The sequence below is a fragment of the Ptychodera flava genome, chromosome 5 (genome assembly GCF_041260155.1).
Source record: "Ptychodera flava strain L36383 chromosome 5, AS_Pfla_20210202, whole genome shotgun sequence".
In the NCBI taxonomy this organism is placed as follows: domain Eukaryota; kingdom Metazoa; phylum Hemichordata; class Enteropneusta; family Ptychoderidae; genus Ptychodera; species Ptychodera flava.
The window spans coordinates 29,814,527-29,821,035 of record NC_091932.1 but is presented as its reverse complement, the minus strand read 5'-3'; positions in this window follow the sequence as shown (position 1 = coordinate 29,821,035).

Genomic DNA, 6,509 nt, shown 5'->3' with positions numbered 1-6,509 from the left:
GACCCGTTCTGCATTTATTGTGAAAATATGTTGACAGTTCATGATCCCTTGACTCACGTGTCGCTACGATACAGAAATGTTTTCACAGATTTTACAATTAGATGTGCAAATTGTGCAAAATTGAACTTTTTTCATCGAATATTCAAAATGAGAAGTGGACACTTTGCAGATAAAGGGTAGAGCAAAAGAGCAATCTGATTAATCGCCTAGTGAGAGGCGACAGCCAAAAAATAGCGCGTAAGTATAGACGTCGCCGTACTCTACATGATTTTAATCAGATTGAGCAAAGTGAAACCCAACTCGACGGATATCATATTCATATGTTAGTTCGACTAAGGAACTGGTCAGTTTCTTCGGCCTGGGGGCGGTGGATTCATTGGGGTGTGACCCTCTTTTTGACTTTGGTGATGGGGATCTCCATGTTTTTTGAAATGCCGAATGATGGGGGGAGGGCGTCGGTGCGTTTTGAATTTTTGTTACGGGCTCATACTTGCCTAGAATGCATCGCGCCAGCCACAACTTTTATCATTCAGTCGCATTTTGGCGTGCCCTTCGGATTTAATAATCAGACATATTTTACAACGTGACCTTCGGTCAGGTGAATTCAATATACCAGACATATATATCAGAGATATATGTAATGTATGTTTTATATTTTTCGAAGCATCCTTCGGGCGCGTTATTTTAAAATATTAGACATATTTTTAAGCACAGCCTTCAGCCGCATGACTTTCATATATCAGTCATATATATCAGAGATATCCGGATATTAACTATTTTTCGGCGCTCCCTTCAGGCGCAGTACTTTAATATATCAGAGATATATGTCAGACATATGTTGATGTACTCCAATTGAAAGTCTGTTGACAAAGTTTAATACAAAGCATTATGAAATCTGCAGTTTCTGATACTTTTCTCTTTTCTCTATGAGAATTTAGTAAAAGAAAGCAACATGCACTAATATTTCACCTGTTGATGTATCCCCAGATGTAATATTTTTATTCTTTACTCCAGGAAGTGACATGATTGAGAAACTGGCATACCCGGGGTAAAGTGAAGCAAACCACAAAGGGACACATCGCTGACGTGTTGGATGGTAGACTCTGTAAATAACACTTCAAAGAAGATGTTTTTCCGCAACACGTTAAGAGAGTAAAAGCAGTCTGAGCTTCAATTGTCAATTTAGATGAATTTCGATTGTATAGTTTTATTTCGTTCTTCAAAAATCTTCAAAGTTACAAAATCAATAAACTTTCACCATTGAGAGGTAAATATTTATGTATTTATGTACATCTATTACTTAATATTTATTTACACTTTTATAAGCGGCAATAGTATTTGCAAAGAACTTCAAATATGGCCAAAACAAGTATTTATGATTTATATTCTGTGTCTAAGCCATTGACATTCCCAGATGATTCTTGAACTTATTCTGCTTGTTTTGCATTGTACATAACGGTACACCATACAGAAACTGTATACCAGGATTGCCTGCAAACAAGGTAGCAATGCTGTCCCCTATTTATGACAATTATTATTCTTTTCTCTTTGTAGATTTCAGAGGAGGAATAGAATATTTGCAATATATATTGCTGGTATTTGGTTCGGTTTCCGGAAACTAGTGTGTGGAACATTTATCAGACCATTTGCTGAGTCCTTCATAGTATTAAAAAGGTAAATATTGTTTCAAATCCTAATTGTGATTTTTCTAAAGCCAGGAAAAACAGCAACAACGTATATGCAAATAATAACTGTGCACTGTGCACGGTCGGATTTCCCTCAATCAGGGCTTTCAGAAAATATATACTTTATTTTGGTTTGGGACTTCTTCAAGTGAAAAACACATAAAATCTTAAAGTGTCTGTTTTGTATGTAGACACCTTAAACAAAGAAATAGGGGTTCGACCGAAATCTAGGACAACCGCACACACAGGCGCTTTATAACACGGCCTTTGGCGTGAAGCTATGCAGCAGTTTGCAGTTGAACGAATTGAAGTGCCAGCGGCACCACTGAAACAGCGCGGCACAAGACGCAACCTGGAAGGTGGTAAATCAACCCGCTGCATGGAGCAAGTTGTAAAAAAACCAGATATGAGCTGAAAATGCTCACGTGTTTCATTATATATTACAGTTATGTGTAAATTCGATCAACATAACGAACAATATTCACAACAGTTTAATGCTAAAGGTCATAAAGTATTCAAATATGTAATTAGCTGAAATAAAAATAATTTAATTTCTGTAACTGCTGCAATTGTGTCACCACTTTAAATAGCAAGTGTAATTACCTTCGGTCAAGTCCTTCAAGCTATATATGCAAAACTGTAAAAGCTCTTTAGATAAGCAAATTGTAAATAAGCTGACGTGAAAATGCGTAATGACTTTCAATATTGTTATAACCTAGTATAATCATCCAAGTACATAGCATGTTTAGCCAACTTTGATCAAGTATATTCAGATACATATCCCTAATTAGGAAAGTTCATTAAATATGCAGATAAGGAATTGGCTCCAGTTAAACTATTTAATTACTTTCAATAACGTTACATCATTGTATCTTTAATGTACATAGCAAGTTTCATCTGACATGAAAATATGACATGACAATGCGAAATGACTTCAATGTTGTTATAACCTAGTATAATCATCAATGTACATAGCATGTTTTGCCAACTTTGATCAAGTAAATCCAAGTATATATCCCTAATTAGGAAAGTGCATTAATTATGCAAATTAGGAATTAACTTAAATGTTCCCATGAATATGCAAATTAGGACTTTGTTGAGGTAAAACTGTTAAAGGCTTTTAATTATGTTGAATCATAGTATCTTTAATGCATGTAGCAAGTTTCATCAACTTTGGTCGATTCAATTCAGATAAATATCCCTAATTAGGAAAGTTTATTAAATATGCAAATTCGAAATTGGCTGAAGTAAAAATGTTTAATTACTTTCAATAATGTTTTATCATAGTATCTTAAATGTACATACCAAGTTTCGTCAATTTTCATCGAGTCAATTCAGATATATCCCTATTAGAAAAGTTCAACAAACATGCAAATTAGCAATTATCTTTTATGTCACCCCTGAATGTCTTTCACGGCTGATATATCTTGGTGTCAGTGGTGTGATCAACACTTGTAGCAAATCTCATTAAATTGTGTGCAGTCGTTCTCAATATATATACGTTTTTTTTTCTGAAATCATTAATTATGCAAATGAACAAGCCACACCCACCAAAAACTAATAAGTTCTTGCCATTTGCAAACTGAATCTATGTATCAGCTTCGATTCTGATCTGACGAGCCGTTTTTGAGATATCGAGCACACAGACAGACAGACAGACAGACAAACAGAACGACAGACAGACAGACAGACAGACAGACAGACAGACATCGCTGCAACATTAGCTCACGTGTGTGAACACATGAGCTAAAAACCAGACACACCACTTCAACACGACGCGATACAGACTCTATAGGAAGAATTGCGAGACTTGAGCGAGAAAATGACACTTTCACGCAATCAGTGAGAATCTGTTCTTATTCTCACCGCTGTCGGTGAGAAAATTTAAATCTCCACTGGAGATTGGTGAGAAATGCACTCCTTGGCGAGAATCAAGTGTGAGAACAAATTCTCACCGGTGAGAATAATAGAATCCCACACCCCAACGGGTTGGGATGGAATGTCTCACACGAGTTGGGGAGTTCTGTCTCACACGAGCCGAAGGCGAGTGTGAGACAGAATTCCCCAACTCGTGTGAGACATTCCATCCAAACCATTGGGGTGTGGGATTATTTTTCTCACGTCCCTCCAATATCTTTAGAAAATTGCATTTTATTGTGGTAGGTTTATACTATCAAAAACCAGCGCCCGATTGCACTTGTTTCATTTGTATCGTTCCGCAGAGAAAAATGAAGTTCCGTTCATTGATGAGGATATCAAACACGTTAACATGTATATTACCGATATGGCAATTTTGTTTTGTTGGTCAGCCACACAATTCTCCAGGTCATCTGAGGAAAATGTTGCGAAACAGCTCTGGTGGCCATCTGTTGATGACATTTCGTGAAAGCTGTCGTCTGCTACAGCCTCGTGTGCAAATGGCTCGCTCATCGAAGTCTTCCGCTAACTGTATCGCTGTCAAGTCAGTTCTTCTCCATAAAATATGTCGACGAGCGTAAATAGCCGATAGGTTTGTAATTACCAAATATTGAAGACGTCAGTAAAAGAGAAGATTGTTGCCCCCCCCTCAAAGCAAAATTAGCCTCAAAAATATAAATTTCCATATTTCATCATAATTTGAACATATCTAATTAGGGTAATCCCTTGGGACCTGTAATCCAAATATTAGTGGATTCGTACAGGCTGTTTTGAAGAAAAACCTTGGGATGTACAAATTTGAGGACAATGCTACACATCCACCTATTTAGCTAACAGCAAAGCTATAAACCAGTTGCTAAGAACAATAGACGTGTTGAGCTACAATACAAAATAATCTAAGGTTTAGTAGCAGGCTATGGTCAACTAAATGTTACTGGGGTATAAGCTTTGAAAGACACGAAGTCTCCTTCATCAGATGCAAGGGGGAATGAAAAATTGAAGCAGAAAATTCTGAGTGAAAATTTCAGAAAATTCAGTAATTCAGAGTGGACATTTATACTCTGAATTTTCTGTCGCTTTCATTCCACCCTTGCATCTGATAAGGGTGTTACACGTCTCTGAAAGCTTATTCTCCGGCAACATTTAGTTGATCATAGCATGCTACCAAAGCTTAGATTAATTCAGAACAAAAATACAGAAACTTATCAAAATTCAGTTACTGACCCTTGGAAGTTTAAATCTACATTAGAGATGAACTGAGGTTCTCAAGCTTGTTTCCAAACAGCTACCTGTACACCCGTCTTTTTCATTATCTGTACCACCAGCTTCTGTAACAACTCTTCGATTTTCAGTTAAATCCAACTTTTTACATCCTGAAAATAATGCAACAATAGGTAATATGGCGAGATGAGACTTTAAATGAAAGACAAGGGGCTGATTAGGTTAAGGAAAAGGGGAGACTTTCATATACAGTGCCTCTTTTCAATACTGTTACAAAATATTTGCTTCTTCTTGTCATCAACTGAATAAAATAAAAAAGCCAAACTCTCATATGCTGAAACAATACATTGTATACTCTACGATGTTTAATTGATGTTTTATATGCGATTGTGCCTACTAAAAGACATGAGTTAGCTGTGATAACGCAGCGGTACTATGCAAGGCGTATCGATCGCGCACAGGTCAAGGGTTATCGCTACAGTTGTGTTGCGATGACCCTTGACCCGAGTGAGATCGATCGATAGGCCATGGCCAAAAGTACCACTGCGTATTCACAGCTAGTTGTTGGTATACCATCCACAGTAAGAAAAAAGGTTTCTTCACGTAGTTAAGCTATCTCAAAGTACAATACAATAAGTTTTAAAGGATAATAATACAGATGTTTCAAAATCTAATACCTTTTACTATTTTGGAGAGAAAACTTACCCTTTCTGGTCTTGCTTCCGCACGATCACAACTTCAGGGTGCGCTTTCAAGAAAAATGTCGCAACTTCCGTTTTGATGCATCATGGGATAGGAAAAGGCACCAAACTTGAACACCAAGTGTTTAGAAGTAGAACGCCTCTTGCACGCCGATGTTAAAATTAAAACGTTCATGTTGGTTTTCTGATTTTCTATTCAAATTTTCAAAATTAAAACCCGTAATAAATTATTGTGTATACTTCCTTTTTTTTTAAAAAAAACATACTTTCACCAATTGTAGACCGGAAATATTTTCCACATAGTGTGAAATTCGTTACACCAAGATCCGTGTACGTTTGAAGGACAGCGAGGCAGTAGTAAATTTAATATAGCCATTGTAAAGTAAAAAACACAAAAGATTGTTAATTGTTTCACAGTATTGCAAAATTTCTGTGATGCTGAGATTTTGAACACTTGAAGGAGATGATTCTTAACACTTCGTGTTCAGCTTTAGAACATCATTATTAATAATCTGAACACTAGTGTAAACAATATGAACGCTAGCCGTTCATTTTTGAACACCGACACTATTTGTACATTTTGAACACGTAAAGACGCGTCTGGCGTCCACTATTTTTACAGTGTGGTCGTTATACATCTATTTCAGCTGAATTCTGTTTGGTCAAACAAGTAATTTATTGAATAACTATTTCATGTTTGTATTCCTGCAAGAAAGTAAACATTACGTCGTGCCTATATCATTAAACGGAATCATCATCAACGATCAAACAAATAATGTATTATAAAAAATAGAATAAAATTACAACTCTTACGTTTTTTTTTCTCTGTTGAAACAAGTACATTTCGTCTGTCAATGTGGTTACAACGCGTGATTACACGTTCTTATGCTGCTACGCCAATATCATGATCATTTTATGGTCTTGTTGATTATTTATTGACTTATTGGTCACTAGGCGAAAGGTAACAAGTGTAGGAATTACGTAA